The sequence below is a fragment of the Triticum dicoccoides genome, chromosome 5A, assembly GCF_002162155.2.
Source record: "Triticum dicoccoides isolate Atlit2015 ecotype Zavitan chromosome 5A, WEW_v2.0, whole genome shotgun sequence".
Taxonomy (NCBI): domain Eukaryota; kingdom Viridiplantae; phylum Streptophyta; class Magnoliopsida; order Poales; family Poaceae; genus Triticum; species Triticum dicoccoides.
In genome coordinates, this window is record NC_041388.1 from 308,416,708 (window position 1) to 308,434,690 (window position 17,983).

A 17,983-nucleotide genomic window follows, 5' to 3' on the forward strand; every position below is an offset into this window, starting at 1 on the left:
AGTCGATATAACGCACTTTCAATTGGTATCAGAGCTAGGTGCTCCCTTGTTCTGTGTGATTCGGTTTAACCACCTGGAGTTTTAGCTATGTCGATTACAGGGATAATTAAAGTCTCCGCTGCGTGCCCCGTCTTCGATGGAACTGAATATCCCTACTGGAAGAATAAGATGCGTATGCATCTTGAAGCCATTGACGTCGACCTATGGTATGTCGTCGAGAATGGTGTTCCCAAGGCTAAAAAAGGTGTCACTGCTGCTGATGTCAAAAAATTCGTTCAACTGGACTCTACTGCCAAGAACATCATCTGTGGTCATCTGACCAAAGGACAGTATGGCCGTGTGAGTGCTTTGAAGACATCCAACCTGGTCTGGGACTGGCTCTCCAAGGTTAATGAAGGCATCTCAACCCAGAGAGGTCAAAGAATCAGTGTCCTTCGCAACCTCTTCAACCGCTTCAAGCGAAATAACAATGAGAATGTCCAGCACACATTTGACCGACTCACTGACATCACAAATGAGCTTCAAGCCCTCGGCGCCACTGAGATTACCAAACACGAAGTCGTCAAGACGCTGCTGAGATCACTTGATAGTTTGTTTGACATCCTGGCCCTGATGATTCAAGAACATCCTGATTTCAAGACACTCGATCCGTCTGACATACTTGAGAGGCTCAACACACATGAGTTTCAGCTTTCGGAGAAAAGAGATATCTACGGTCCAAACTATGGGCGAACTCGTGCCTTGAAGGCAAAAGCTGTCTCCTCATCTGAAGAAGAATCTGATAGCAGTTCTGATGATCCTGAAGACATTGGAAGGGAACTTGCTATGCTTGTCAAGAAGTTCCAAAAATTCACCAAGAAGAAAGGCTTCAGAAAGTCTTCCCGATCAAGTTCAAGGAATGATGAAGCTCCTGCTCATGACTACAAGAAGAAAACATGTCACAAGTGCAAGAAACTTGGCCACTTCATCTCTGAGTGTCCACAGTGGGACAATGAGAACAAAAAGAAGAAGAAGAGCAAGGAATATGACTCTGACGACAAGAAGAAGAAGAAGAAATACTCAAAGTCTTCTTCCAAGTCTTCCTCAAAGTCTTCATCACACAAGAAGAGCTCATCTGGCAAGGCACGTGTGTTTGTTGGCAAGGAAATGGATTCAAAGGAAGAGTCTGCTTCTGAGGAGACGGAGGTGGAGTCTAAGGAGGAATCCGACTCAGGCGTCGCAAGTCTGGCTACAGCATACGTTGCCAAGTCCATCTTCAACACTGAAGACAATGATTTCATCACCGACACCGATGCAAATGACAAGGACTGCTCCGCTTCTACCTACTGCTTCATGGCACGCGGTGCCAAGGTAAACACATGCACTACTCACTATCAAACATCTAGTGATGATGACTCTGATTGTGGTTCAAAACCTAGCTACAAAACACTTGCTAAAATTGCAACTGAACAACAGAAAGCTATGGAACATATTCAAAAACTGTTAGACAGAAGCGATATCTGTTAGGTGCTGAAATGACTCGATCTGAATCCTTAATTGAAGACATAAAAAATCTTCAAGTTAAGTATCAGGAACTTGAAACTCTCTCAACAACTCATGAAAAGCTTTCCTATGATTATCTTCAAAGGAAGCAAGATCTTGAGAAATTGAGAGCGGCTCATGAAGATCTTCAAACGGAAAACGAGTCACTTCGCGCCAAACAGATCAGTCCCGCTCAGGAAGGATTTGAACCACCATGTCTTAAATGCATTGAGCGTGATAATGCTACTTCTGTTGTTGAATGTTATACTGCTACTACTGTTGCAATATCTTCAACTGTTGATGCGGTAACTAACCCCTCTGCTGAGGATACCACCGCTATTGCGATGAGAATGCTAGGTTGAAGACATTGCTTGAAACAGGGATGTATAAAAGTCTTAAAGGGCATCAAACGCTATGTGATGTCCTGAAAAAGCAGATTCTGAACCGAAACCCTAGGAAAGAGGGTGTAGGGTTCGTAAAGAAAATGAATGCAGATGGTTCTTACTGGAAACCTGAGCAGTACCCCAAAACCATGTGGGTTGCTGCGAAGGAACCTTCAGCAGATCCATCCAATCTATCTGGCTTCACTTGTGCAAACCCCATTATCATTGATGAATCCTTTGATGCAAACTATATACTGTTTAAGAATCAGAATGGTGAAGTGTTTGCCATGTACATTGGTACTAACTGCAGGAATGGACCGCCTATGAAGAAGATCTGGGTTCCGAAAAGGTGTCTGGAGAGTCTTCCTGTGAATGTCATCATGACACCTCACGTGAAGAAGACAAACCTCAGACCAAAGGCTTCATACGGTCCAAATGCTTCATACAGACAGAGGACTCACCTGAGTCACACTAACGCAAATGTTTTGCAGGAAAATCATACTCAGGCATATGAATATGAGAGCGGTTCATCAAACCGCCATGTTCATAAAACCAAGAACTATTCTGCTTATTCTTGTGAGTACTATTGTCCGCCTGCAAGACTGTTTGCTAAGGCTTCAAAGCCAAAATTCTCACATGCTGCACTTAGACTTATTGCTTCTAAGCCACCCTTGAAGATGTGGGTGGTTAAGAAGGCTTAACTCTCTTTTGTAGGGAAAGGTCTCCAGCAGAAAACCAAAATCGTCTGACGCTATTGCTGGGGACCTTACACATCTTGTAGGGTGCAAGATCAAATGCCCAAATGGTCTTATTATGTACTTCGTACCTGAATCGCTTGCTACTCTCCCTATTAGTCCTAACCTGGATCTAAGCTTTCATAACTCACTGGTTCGTCAAATGTTTTTGCTTCACAATGCTCTTGGTGAAGCCTATCCCCCTAACTGCACTGTAGGGTACGACACCAGCGTCTTCAGAATGGATTATTGACAGTGGGTGTACAAATCACATGACTGGCAAAAGAAGTCTTCTTATGGACTCAACCTTACGTCCATCTGACAAGAGCCACATCACATTTGCTGACACTGGTAAAAGTAAGGTATTGGGTCTAGGTAGAGTTGCAATCTCAAGGGATTAACACATGGATAAAGTCATGCTTGTTGAATCCCTTGGCTTCAACTTAATGTCTGTCTCAATGCTTTGTGATTTGAACATGATCGTAATGTTTGGAAAATATCGTTGCCTTGTACTAATGGAATCTGACAAGTCTCTAGTGTTTGAAGGGTATCGAAAAGATGATTTGTACGTGGTAGATTTCTCAGCAGGGCCACAGCTTGCAGTATGTCTTCTAGCAAAGGCTTCAGAATGCTGGCTCTGGCATCGGAGGCTTGGACATGCTGGCATGAGGAACCTCCACACGCTTGCGAAGAAGAAGCATGTCATAGGCATCGAGGGCGTCAAGTTCAAGAAAGACCACTTATGCGGTGCCTGTGAAGCAGGAAAGATGACGAGGGCCAAACATCCCTCGAAGACAATCATGACTACTACTCAACCCTTCGAACTGCTTCACATGGATCTTTTCGGTCCCACTCATTACTCAACTCTAACTACTACTGCTTGCCTCTATGACTTCGTTATTGTTGATGATTATTCTAGATATACTTGGGTGCACATAATCCTTTACAAGATTGAAGTGCAGGATGTCTTCAGACGCTTCGCCAATCGAGCTATGAACAATTTTGGCGCCAAGATAAAGCACATCAGAAGTGACAATGGCACTGAATTCAAGAACACTGGTCTTGATACATATCTTGATACCTTGGGCATCACACATGAATTCTCAGCCCCGTACACGCCACAGCAGAATGGTGTCGTCGAACGCAAGAACAGAACACTAATTGAGATGGCCAGAACTATGCTAGATGAATACAAGACCCCAAGAAAATTCTGGCCCGAAGCCATTGATACTGCATGCCATACAATCAATCATGTTTATCTTCACAAGCTACTGAACAAGACATCTTACGAGCTCCTCACTGGCAAAAAGCCAAATGTCAGTTACTTCAGAGTATTTGGCGCAAGGTGCTGGATCAAAGACCCACATCACACCTCAAAATTTGCACCAAAAGCACATGAGGATTTTATGCTTGGATATGGAAAGGATTCGCACTCCTACAGAGTCTTCAATCTCTTTCATTATAAAGTGGTTGAAACAGTGAATGTGTGGTTCGATGAGACTAACGGCTCACAAAGAGAGCAGCTGCCAAATGTGCTAGATGAAGTTCCATCCAGTGAATCAATCAAGCTAATAGGAACTGGAGAAATTTTACCTTCTGAAGCTCATCCTGAAGAAGAACTTATCATTTCAGCACCTGATCAACATGAAGACAATGCTCAGCCTGAAGACATTCCTTCCAACAACGACAATGAACTGCAAGAGCAAAGTCTTCGCCCTGTACATCCTCGCGTTGCCAATGAAGTGCAGATTGAAAGAATAATTGATAGCATCAATGCACCTGGTCCACTCACTCGTTCAAGGGCAACTCAGCTAGCAAATTTCTGTGGGCACTTCGCATTCGTCTCAATATCAGAACCCAAGAAAGTTGAAGAAGCCTTCATGGAATCTGAATGGATTCAAGCTATGCAAGAAGAGCTTCAACAGTTTGAGCTGAATAATGTATGGGAACTGGTTAAGCGTCCTGATCCACGGAAGCACAATATAATAGGCACCAAATGGATATACCGCAACAAGCAAGATGAGCATGGTCAAGTTGTCAGAAACAAAGCTCGTCTCATTGCTCAAGGATATACTCAAGTGGAAGGCATTGACTTCGATGAAACATTTGCTCCTGTGTCTAGACTTGAAGCCATACGCATACTGCTGGCCTATGCGAATCATCATAACATACTTCTATATCAAATGGATGTGAGAGTGCCTTTCTCAATGGCAAGATTGAAGAAGAAGTGTATGTTGCACAACCGCCTGGCTTTGAAAATCCAAAACATCCTGACATGGTATACAAGCTCAACAAGGCACTGTATGGTCTCAAACAAGCCCCTAGGGCCTGGTATTACACACTCAAATACTTCCTGAAGAGCAAAGGCTTCATACCCGGTTCCCTAGATCCCACTCTTTTCACGAAGACATATGATGGTGAACTGTTTGTGTGCCAAATATATGTGGATGACATTATCTTCGGCTGCACCAATCAGAAGTACAGTGAAGAGTTTGGATATATGATGCAAGAGCAATATCAGATGTCCATGATGGGGGAGCTGAAGTTCTTCCTTGGTCTTCAAATACGACAACAACGCAATGGCATCTTCATATCTCAAGAGAAGTATCTCAAAGATTGCCTGAAGAAGTTCGGTATGCAAGACTGCAAAGGCTTCACAACACCCATGCCAGCCAAACATCATCTGGGTCCTGACGACAATGGTAAAGAGTTCGATCAAAAGGTATACCGCTCCATGATTGGTTCTTTACTTTATCTATGTGCATCTAGGCCAGATATTATGCTTAGTGTTTGCATGTGTGCTCGATTTCAAGCGGCACCAAAGGAGTCGCATCACTTAGCTGTGAAGCGAATTCTTCGATATTTGGCTCACACCCCAACTCTAGGATTATGGTATCCAAAGGGCTCAGAGTTTGATCTGGTTGGATTCTCGGATGCTGATTATGCTGGTGACAAAGTTGATTGCAAGTCTACATCAGGCACATGTCACTTTCTGGGACGATCACTTGTATGTTGGTCTTCAAAGAAGCAGAACTGTGTATCTCTCTCCACTACTGAATCTGAATACATTGCTGCTGGATCTTGCTGCGCTCAGCTTCTGTGGATGAAGCAAACACTCATGGACTATGGCATTCATCTGAAGCAAGTGCCACTTTACTGCGACAACGAAAGCGCCATCAAGATTGCCAACAACCCAGTTCAGCACTCGAAGACAAAGCACATTGAAATTCGTCATCACTTTCTCAGAGATCATGTTGTGAAGGAAGACATTGATATCATACACGTCAACACTGAAGAGCAATTGGCAGATATCTTCACCAAGCCCTTGGATGAGAAGAGGTTTTGCAAGTTACGGTGTGAGCTAAATATCCTGGAATCCTCAAATGTCCTGTGATCAGGCGCACATCCTAACCCTTATGCATTGATGACTTAGATGTGCAACACACGCAGTAAAGTATATCTTCAATCAATGAAGACATACATTCTAAGTGTGAATACATTAATGTGGAATTTGACTTCGGAGCGCCACGATAATTGTGCGCCGTGTCTGGGTCTAATACTTCCTATACGGTGGGTAACGCCACCACCAAACATTCTATTTTGAAGTGTTTCACTCATGGCATTACCTTGCAATGTCTTCACATTTGGTTTGTCTTCGAACTCAACATATTTTCATGATTATCTTCACTATGTTGATTATAGATATATGTATATATATGCTAGTGTTCTGTCCTCTACAGCATTCACTTATAGTATGTCTTCGTGTTGAATCTTTTGAACTAAGTGAATGTGATCGGACCCCAAACTTCTCCATGCTTTCTATCTCAAACTCTATCTCTCCAAGTCATATGCATTCTATTGAAACTGTCGAATGTCTTCTCTGCGTCCTTGTCAGCAGAAGATACAGAGACAACCATTAAGTCCATTTTAAATGCTCATTCCTCCACATGAAATCCGGAGAAGTAGGAACGACCACCCGACAATCCAGGCGTGCGTGGGACGTGGAACAAACCCCAAAATTCCGCATACTGGCCACGTGTTCTTCAGATGCGAATCGCCAGGGGCACCTGTGTAATAGCACAGTGCCGCCCCTGTGCCTATAAATACACACTTATAGCGGTAATTATCTCTTCTTCCACCCTCGCACGAACCCTAGCGCCACCGCTAGCTCTCGACGACGCCGGCGACGAAGCGCTTCACTGCTGCAACCTCTCCTACGCCGTCTTCACGCCGACCGCGGACATCGTCCTCTCCGCCGTCGCCGTAGGTCTCCTCCGTCATCAAGTTAGGGCACGGAAGAGTGAACTGCTCGGCCTCATCTATCACTCCGTCTAGTAGTTCTCAGTGTGGTAAATAAAACTCCCTTTTTACAGCACCGTTGATCCTATTGATCTGTCACTTTCTACCAAAAGTAGTTTCTGTTCACACAAGCTAGATCTCTCTCATACTGCATCTCATAACATGCCTAGTATATTCACTTGTGCTTCACAAAGTAGTTAGATTCATCACTTGTACTGATCTGTGGATTCGTACAAATCTGGAACCAACTTCTTATCTATGAGTGAATGTCTTCGCACGATGAGGTCAATGTCTTCTAAACTGATTTATCTTGAAAATCTTCTGAGAATGCATATGACCTCTTCCCCTTCCCTCGCACCTTAATGCTGTCACAGGTACATGTCCGTGGGAGAATCCTTCGGTTCTCATAGTCTGCATTCATTTGCAGAATTCTTACAGCATCACATAAATTCTCCTGAAGCCAGTTCCTGTTGGTCCAGCAAGAGAAAGCCTTTGAAGCCTTTGAACGTCTTGAAGCCTTTCAAGTTAAAGTTTATGGCTTCAGAGAAAGCAGCAAGGAAGGGGGGCAGACAACATTGTGGCGGAACATCCAGAGATCTGCCTGATGAACTCGCAGAAATGTATAAGACAGATCCTGAAGAGGATTATGGTCAGTGCAAGACCCGAATCCAATGGATTCGACGCTATTGGGCAGAACAATGGTTCAAATACCGCTTCACAACCCAAGAGTATGCTGAGAAAAGGCCATCAAAAGACCGTGGGGAGACATCTTATACAAGAACCTTCTACCCAGGTCCAGAGATGAAGCTATTTCCCAAAGCTTCTATCCATGCATGGTCCGTGGGCCACAGCCTGATGATGCACATCCGTCATCACTACTCTGGTGTCGTGACGACAATCTGTTTAAGCGCAACTTCTAGTTTGCCCAAAACTCAGCGAAGCAGAACAAGAAGAAATTTGGGTTAGACTTCAACCCTGGTCCCTCAGCACCAAGGGCAGATGGCACACGAGAAGCAGAACCCAATGTCATCGGTCCTTATGCCAACCTTGAAGGCCTCATCACCCGCACCTTAGTTCAAGGGACCGCAGTGAATGAGCCTCCAGCTGACTCTGAATCAAAAGAAGCTCCTGCAGTGCTGAAGCCAAAGAAGATGAAGAAGCCTAAAGCTTCAAAGCCTGCCTCTTCACCGAAAATCTCAAGGGCGAAGCCATTGGCAACTGCACCTCCTGAAGACAGTGTGTAGTCTGAAGATTTATCACGCGTCTCCAAGCCCCAGAAGGACAAGATGCCTCTGTCTCACACTGGCAAAGAGCTAACAGCTGCTGCCATTCTGCGCAATGAAGACAAAAAAAACTAACGGGCGCTATGGGGTGTGCGAGCTGAAACTAAACAGCGCTCGGGCGGAAAATAACCGAAACATGTACGGGCCAAAAGAGAAAGACCGATCTGCTAAACCGATTAGATCTAAACCGTAAATAAACCGAAGCTAAACCGATCTAGTAAAAAGACCTAACTGTTCGATCTAATCTAATCACGGCCGTATAATCTAGATCGGACGGACGAGGAGGGAGAGAGAGTTCACCGCGGTGGTGGTCGACGGCGAGTGCGTCGGGCGACGATGGTGGCGGCGCTCCGGTGATCTTCGGCGTCAGTGGGGTGGCCAGGGAGATGAAGCAGACGACAACGAGTCCAACGGTGGTCGTGGCGCCGGTGGAGGTGGTCGGAGACGGTCGGCGGCAAGGTCGAGGTGGCGGTGGCGTTCGGGCATCGGCGGTGGCGGCGCTCCGGTGAGTTTCGGGCTTGGATGAGGGCACGGGGAGATGCAGACGAGCGAGGGGAGTGCAGAGATGGTCTCGGGAGGCGGCAAGGGGGTCGGAGTAGCTCGGTGGGGCGGCAATGGCGCGGCGGGGGCGCTCGGCTCCAGCAAGCAATTGAGAAGGAGGCGGGGGGGTTCTCGGAAGGGGCTTTGGGGCGGGATCGGTCGAGGGAGAGGGGTATTTATAGAGGAAGGGGTGCTTGAAGGAGGGGGCGGATCAAGGAGAGGATCCCGAGGAATCCAAGATTCGACGGCGGCGGCGTGGTTCTGGCGTGGGGAGGAAGAAGATCGCTCGCGAGAGCGATCGGGCAGTGGGGCCCTGCGGTCATCGGCACAGGGGCGAGCGAGAGGGGAGCGGGCGACCGAGGTGAAGGGGCTCCGGGCGTCTGGCGCGGAGCTGGGCTGGCCGGCTCGGGCGCGCTGGTGGGCTGCGGCATTGCTGGGCCTGTTGGCCTAGCCGCACGCTGGGGCTTTTTTCCCCTTTTTTGAATTAAAGCAGAGAGGAAAAAACTAAATATAGAAAAACCTATAGTATTTTTATATAGAACACACACACACATATATATATATATATATCAATAAAATCAGAAAAATAAACCCTACAACGTGAACATTTTTCCAGAGGCAAAATCCAAACTAAAAGAAAACATTTTTTTAAATTCAAAATAAACTCCAATTTGAATTCAAAAACTTTTGGCATTAATTTCTCCTGACTTTTTGGAGTGTCATGTTAGCTCCTCTCATACTTTTAAACAAGTATTTGTCAGGGGTATATGAAATAAATTTCGAATGCCAAGTTGAATCCAAAATAAAATTCAAATGAAATTGAAATACCTCTGAAATTTCCAAATGCCACTCAATTTCACACAATTAGTCACACAAAAATCAAACAAACATTCATAAATATTTATTTAATATAACATTCCAAAATTTAGAATTTTGGGATGTTACACATCCCTAAGATTATGCTCTTGGTTGTCCTTAAATATTACCTTGGGGTGCCTTGGGCATCCCCAAGCTTAGGCTCTTACCACTCCTTGTTCCATAGTCCATCGAATCCTTACCCAAAACTTAAAAACTTCACAACACAAAACTTAACAGAAAATTCGTAAGCTCCGTTAGTATAAGAAAATAAATCACCACTTCAAGGTACTGTAATGAACTCATTCTTTATTTATATTTGTGTTAAACCTACTGTATTCCAACTTCTCTATGATTTATAAACTATTTTACTAGCCATAGATTCATCAAAATAAGCAAACAACACACGAAAAACAGAATCTGTCAAAAACAGAACAGTCTGTAGTAATATGAATCAAACGTATACTTCTGGAACTCATAAAATTCTCAAATAAATTTATGGACCTGAGGCATTTATATATCAATCATCTTCAAAAATAATTGACTAAATAGCACTCTCCAAATAAAAATGGCAGCAATTCTCGTGAGCGCTAAAGTTTCTGTTTTTTACAACATGATCAACAAGACTTTCCCCGAGTCTTCCCAAAGGTTCTACTTGGCACAAAAACAATAAAACCACATCTAAACAGAGGCTAGATGAATTATTTATTACTAAACAGGAGTAAAAAGCAAGTAACAGAAGTAAAGTTGGGTTGCCTCCCAACAAGCGCTATCGTTTAATGCCCCTAGCTAGGCATGATGATTTCGACGATGCTCACATAAAAGATAAGAATTGAAACATGAAGAGAGCATCATGAAGAATATGACTAGCACATTTAAGTCTAACCCACTTCCTATGCATAGGGATTTTGTGAGAAAACAACTTATGGGAACAAGAATCAACTTGCATAGAAAGGTAATGCAAGCAAAACTTCAAAACTTTAAGCACATAGAGAGGAAACTTGATATTATTGCAATTCCTACAAGCATATGTTCCTCCCTCATAATAATTTTCAGTAGCATCATGAATGAATTCAACAATATAACCAGCACCTAAAGCATTCTTTTCATGATCTACAAGCATAGAAAATTTACTACTCTCCACATAAGCAAATTTTTTCTCATGAATAATAGTGGGAGCAAACTCAACAAAATAACTATCATGTGATTGAAAATTAAGATCAAGATGACAAGTTTCATGGTTATCATTATTCTTTAAAGCATATGTGTCATCACAATAGTCATCATAGATAGGAGGCATGCTTTCATCATAGTAAATTTGCTCATCAAAGCTTGGGGGACAAAAAATATCATCTTCATCAAACATGGCTTCCCCAAGCTTGTGGCTTTGAATATCATTAGCATCATGGATATTCAAGGAATTCGTACTAACAACATTGCAATCATGCTCATCATTCACATATTTTATGCCAAGCATTCTATGTAATTCTTCTTCTAGTATTTGAGCACAATTTTCCTTTCCATCATACTCACGAAAGATATTAAAAAGATGAAGCATATGAGGTAAACTCAATTCCATTTTTTGTAGTTTTCTTTTATAAAGTAGACTTGTGCTAAAACAAGAAACAAAAAGATTCGATTGCAAGATCTAAAAATATACCTTCAAGCACTAACCTCCCCGGCAACGGCGCCAGAAAAGAGCTTGATGTCTACTACGCAACCTTCTTCTTGTAGACGTTGTTGGGCCTCCAAGTACAGAGGTTTGTAGGATAGTAGCAAATTTCCCTCAAGTGGATGACCTAAGGTTTATCAATCCATAGGAGGCATAGGATGAAGATGATCTCTCTCAAGCAACCCTGCAACCAAATAACAAAGAGTCTCTTGTGTCTCCAACACACCCAATACAATGGTAAATTGTATAGGTGCACTAGTTCGGTGAAGAGATGGTGATACAAGTGGTATATGGATAGTAGATAAAGGTATTTGTAATCTGAAATTATAAAAACAGCAAGGTAACTATTGATAAAAGTGAGCGTAAACGGTATTGCAATGTGTTGAAACAAGGCCTAGGGTTCATACTTTCGCTAGTGTAAGTTCCCTCAAGAATACTAACATAATTGGATCACATAACTATCCCTCAACATGCAACAAAGAGTCACTCCAAAGTCACTAATAGCGGAGAACGATCGAAGAGATGGTTGGGTACGAAACCACCTCAAAGTTATTCTTTCCAATCAATCCGTTGGGCTATTCCTATAGGTGTCACAAACAGCCCTAGAGTTCGTCCTAGAATAACACCTTAAGACACAAATCAACCAAAACCCTAATGTCACCTAGATACTCCAATGTCACCTCAAGTATCCGTGGGTATGATTATACAATATGCATCACACAATCTCAGATTCATCTATTCAACCAACACAAAGGACCTCAAAGAGTGCCCCAAAGTTCTACCAGAGAATCACGATGAAAATGTGTGCCAACCCCTATGCATAGGTTCATGGGCGGAACCCACAAGTTGATCACCAAAACATACATCAAGTGAATCACGTGATATCCCATTGTCACCACGGATACGCACGACAAGACATACATCAAGTGTTCTCAAATCTTTAAAGACTCAATCCGATAAGATTACTTCAAGGGGAAAACTCAATTCATTACAAGAGAGTAGAGGGGGGAAGAAACATCATAGGATCCAAATATAATAGCAGAGCTCGCGATACATCAAGATCGTATCATCCCAAGAACACGAGAGAGAGAGAGAGATCAAACACATAGCTACTGGTACATACCCTCAGCCTCGAGGGAGAACTACTCCCTCCTCGTCATGGAGAGCACCGGGATGATGAAGATGGCCACCGGAGAAGGATTGCCCCCTCCGGCAGGGTGCCGGAATGGGTCTAGATTGGTTTTCGATGGCTACGGAGGCTTTTGGCGGCGGAACTCCCGATCTATTGTGCCCACGGATGTTTTTAGGGTATATGGAGATATATAGGCGAAAGAAGTATGTTAGGGGGGCACGAGGGGCTCACGAGGGTGGAGGGCATGCCTAGGGGGGGCGCCCCCTGCCTCGTGACCTCCTCGCAGATCCCCCGACGTGCACGCCAAGTCTTCTGGGCTTCTTTTCCTTCCAAAAATGAGTTCCATGAAGTTTCAGGTCAATTGGACTCCGTTTGGTTTTCTTTTTCTTCGAAACCCTAAAACAGGGTAAAAACAGAAACTGGCACTGGGCTCTGGGTTAATAGGTTAGTCCCAAAAATGATATAAAAGTGTATAATAAAGCCCATAAACATTCAAAACAGTAAATAATATAACATGGAGCAATCAAAAATTATAGATACGTTGGAGACGTATCATGGTAACGGTAGCAAAAGTAACGGTAGCAAAAGTAAATAAGCGAAGAACAATATATGGAAAGCTCGTAGGCAATGGATCGGTGATGGAGAATTATGCCGGATGCGATCGATCGTGTAACAGTCGTAACCTAGGGTGACACAGAACTAGCTCCAGTTCATCAATGTAATGTAGGCATGTATTCCGAATATAGTCATACGTGCCTATGGAAAAGAACTTGCATGACATCTTTTGTCCTACCCTCCCGTGGCAGCGGGGTCCTATTGGAAACTAAGGGATATTAAGGCCTCCTTTTAATAGAGTACCAAACCAAAGCATTAACACATAGTGAAAACATGAACTCCTCAAACTACGGTCATCACCGGTAGTGGTCCCGATTATTGTCACTTCGGGGTTAACGAATCATAACACATAATAGGTGACTATAAACTTGCAAGATAGGATCAAGAACTCTCATATATAATAGGTTCATATTTGAAATCATGGCACTCGGGCCCTAGTGACAAGCATTAAGCATAGCAAAGTCATAGCAACATCAATCTCAGAACATAGTGGAAATTAGGGATCAAACCCTAACAAAACTAACTCAATTACATGATAAATCTCATCCAACCCATCACCGTCCAGCAAGCCTACAATGGGATTACTCACACACGGCAGTGAGCATCTTGAAATTGGTGATGGAGGAAGGTTGATGATGACGATGGCGATGGATTCCCCTCTCCGGAGCCCCGAATAGACTCCAGATCAGCCCTCCCGAGAGAGTTTAGGGCTTGGCGGTGGCTCCGTATCGTAAAACGCGATGAATCCTTCTCTTTGATTTTTCTCTCCCCGAAAGTGAATATATGGAGTCAAGGTTGAGGTCGGTGGAGCATCAGGGGGCCCATGAGGCAGGGGGCGCACCCAGGGGGTAGGGCGCGCCCCCACCCTCGTGGACAGGGTGTGGGCCCCCTGACATGGATCTTTCTTCCAGTATTTTTTATATATTCCAAAATAATTCCCTGTTGGTTTTCAGGTCATTCCGAGAACTTTTATTTCTCCACAAAAATAAAACCATGGCAATTCTGCTGAAAACAGCGGCAGTTCGGGTTAGTTCCATTCAAATCATGCAAGTTAGAGTCCAAAACAAGGACAAAAGTGTTTGGAAAAGTAGATACGACGGAGATGTATCACGACCAAGGGGAGGCTTGCCCCCCAAGCCAGGTGGGGGCGCCCCCTCTAGGGTTTCCCCCAACCCTAGGCGCATGGGCCCTGGGGGGAGTTGGCGCCCAGCCCACCTAGGGGCTGGTTCCCCTTTATATTCAGTCCATAGGGCCCTCCGGGGCAGGTGGACCCTCCCGGTGGACCCCCGGAACCCCTTCGGTGGTCCTGGTACAATACCGGTAACACCCCGAACACTTCCGGCGACCAAATAAGGACTTCCCATATATAAATCTTCATCTCCGGACCATTCTGAAACTCCTCATGACGTCCGGGATCGCATTCGGGACTCCGAACAACCTTCCGTAACCACATACTATTTCCCATAACAACTCTAGCGTCACTGAACCTTAAGTGTGTAGACCCTACGGGTTCGGAACCATGCAGACATGACCGAGACATCTCTCCGGCCAATAACTAACAGCGGGATCTGGATACCCATGTTGGCTCCCACATGTTCCACGATGATCTCATCGGATGAACCACGATGTCGGGGATTCAATCAATCCCGTATACAATTCCCTTTGTCCATCGGTATTTTACTTGCCCGAGATTCAATCGTCGGTATCTCTATACCTCGTGCAATCTCGTTACCGACAAGTCTTTTTACTCGTTCCGTAACGCATGATCCCGTGGCTAACTCCTTAGTCACATTGAGCTCGTTATGATGATGCATTACTGAGTGGGCCCAGAGATACCTCTCCGTCATATGGAGTGACAAATCCCAGTCTCGATTCGTGCCAACCCAACAGATACTTTTGGAGATACCTGTAGCGCACCTTTATGGCCACCCAGTTACGTTGTGACGTTTGGTACACCCAAAGCATTCCTATGTTATCCGGGAGTTGCACAATCTCATGGTCTAAGGAAATGATACTTGACATCAGAAAAGCTTTAGCAAACGAACTATATGATCTTGTGCTACGCTTAGGATTGGGTCTTGTCCATTACATCATTCTCCTAATGATGTGATCCCGTTATCAATGACATCCAATGTCCATGGTCAGGAAACCATGATCATCTATTGATCAACGAGCTAGTCAACTAGAGGCTTACTAGGGGCATATTACGATCTATGTATTCACACATGTATTACAGTTTCTGGTTAATACAATTATAGCATGAACAATAGAAAATTATAGCATGAACACGGAAATATAATAATAACCACTTTATTATCGCCTCCAGGGCATATTTCCAACAAAAGCTTACAATAATCATTATATGTTGAGTGTTAGTAGGACGATAGTATCAAGGATTTATTTGTGAAATTGTTTCATTAATATTCAGAATAGTTCAAGAGGCACCATAAGCGTTTCGGGGTCACCGAAAGGGTTCCAGTGTTTATCGAGCAATACCAGGTATTCTCGATAAATAATATATAGGTGGAAAATATTTTTGGTGATGTTAAATTAATAGTAAAAGGCTCTAGTAATTGTTAGGAAGCTTTTATATTTAATTTAATACCAATCGGCCTTAAAAGGCCAAGTGGTGGAAGGGGAATTGGGCCATCATGGCCCATGTAGGGAAGGTGCCCCCTATTCCCATGTGGGGAGGCCGAATTGGAGTGGGAGGAGGACTCCCCCTAGGGTGGATCATCAAGGACTCAAAAAAGGAGCATCCTTCCCTCCTTGTGTGGCGCCCCCTCCTCCCCTCCCAACCTATATATATATACTAGAGGTTCTTGGCACTTTTGTACACACAAGTTTTGGAGCCTCCTCTACTTCTACAGTTCTAATTCTAGTTGATCGTAGTTGATCAATTAGATTTTGACCTAGATCCTCTAATCCTCATAATTAGAAGCCCAATGTGGTTCTAATCTCCTCCCTCTAATTCTCTGGTGACGATTAGCTCCGGACGGCGAAGCGCTGCCAGATCATGAAAACCATACGCTTGCAACCAAGTAGAGAGGTCATGCTTTCGATCTTCCATTCGAGGGATCATTTGTGGGCGGTTTGCGAGATCATTCATCTATGGTTCGAGGGACTCCAAGTATGATCTACACCAACTCGTCTACTTCCGCTGCTACTCGGAGTCGGTAACGATCATGATCCAAATCGTTTATGTATCTTTATATTGTTCCTGAGTGATCGTAGGATGCTTTTTTTTTGTTTTCTACTATGTTTCCCAATAGGGACGACTGCTAACACCTTGCTGTCAAGTTGGCCCAGTGTCCGAGTGTGAGGACTTAGCATGATCTCAGGCCACCCGCTTTATCTTCCATGGGACGAAGACGAAGCCCCTTGGCCCATGGTCTTTTGGGTCATATCTTGTACGGGTCATGGGCTTCTGGTGGGCCATATGTATACTTGGGCCTACCTCGTATTTATAACCCCAACAATGGGGGTGGCTATTTATAGCTGGAGAAATACCGAGGGTGAAATGACCAACCGGGGCCCGAGGCCTAGCCAATGGCCAACCGAGACATTTTCATCACCGACGAAGTTCTTTGGAGAATCAAAATTGTAGCACGGTCTTATTTTCTTCTTTCGAAACTTGTTTCTATAAGAGCTTGCGCTAAACTTCTTTGCAAAGAGAGACATTTCATCATGGGAGGGACACTCATCTAAGCCAACTTCCTCTCCAGCTTCAACATCTTCGTCATCACTTGATTCCTCAACTTGGACATGCTTGGCCTTGCATGGGAAGTTGTTTCTTCCCTCTGAGCACGTACTCATCATGTTGCAACATAGTGGCAACCACATCATTTGGAGTCATGGTTGGAAACCCATGCTCATCTCTTATGGACCAAACCATGTTTTCGTAGTGACGTGCAAGAGCGGCGAGCAAATTGTCCATAAGGAATTTGTTGGTTATGGAGAATCCATCGTTAGCCTTCTCACACTCAAAGCTCTCAATTTGGGACAAGAGTCCTCAGATGTTCATGTATCTCATAAGTTGACTGACGGTGCAATACACCGGGGATGACCTCTCGAGGAGGAGCCCGATAGCCTGCCACGGGGCCCATATGACCCAGATGGAGCCCGACAATAGGAGGGAGCCCGGAAACCCAAATAGAGCTCGGGACCATCTTGGCGAGCAAGCCAAGATGATGAGAAGACCAATTTAGATGATTCCCTATGTAAACCTACCCCTTGTCATGTATATAAGGTGGGGGCTAGGTGTAGCCATTCCCATATACATTCGTAGTCCATACTCTCGGTAGCTTATACATCACCTTCATTGTAATCTCTGGCATGAGAAACTCCCCCATGAATATAGATCAAAAGCAAGATGTACTGTGTTGCCTCTCCTAGAGGACCCGAACCCGGGTAACCCCCTTGTGTGAACTCCCTTATGGCACTTCCAGGCCGCGTTCGCCACTCTACCAAGAGTACTGACAGTTTTATGTACCATCAGTTGGCACCTCGGGAAGGGGCTGCGCCAGCCATAGACCGAATCTAGATCGGATCTCCCATCATTTTTGACGGCCTCCCTCAGGGAGAGATCCTACATTGAAGCGACGCACCGGCTGAGAGCGCCGCCCGTGCTCGCTTTCCAGTCTCCATGCTTGTTTAATGACAGATAGATGTGACTCGACGGGACATGGCAACTTCACCAGCATCCAAAATGGTCACCCATCCATTTGCATGCCCACATTAAACATGTGCTGCGGCAGAGAAACCAACTCAGACGGCCGCATTGACACATCCCACCGCTTGGCCTGGCCGATGCCAATATTTATACATGGTCACGCCTGGCACCACCCGCACATCACCACATCTGCTTCCTTTCCTCCTTTGTGCACCACCTTCGCCATGACCTTGAGCTCTAGAGCAAGTGGGAGAGCCTCTCGATGGAGAAGAAGCAT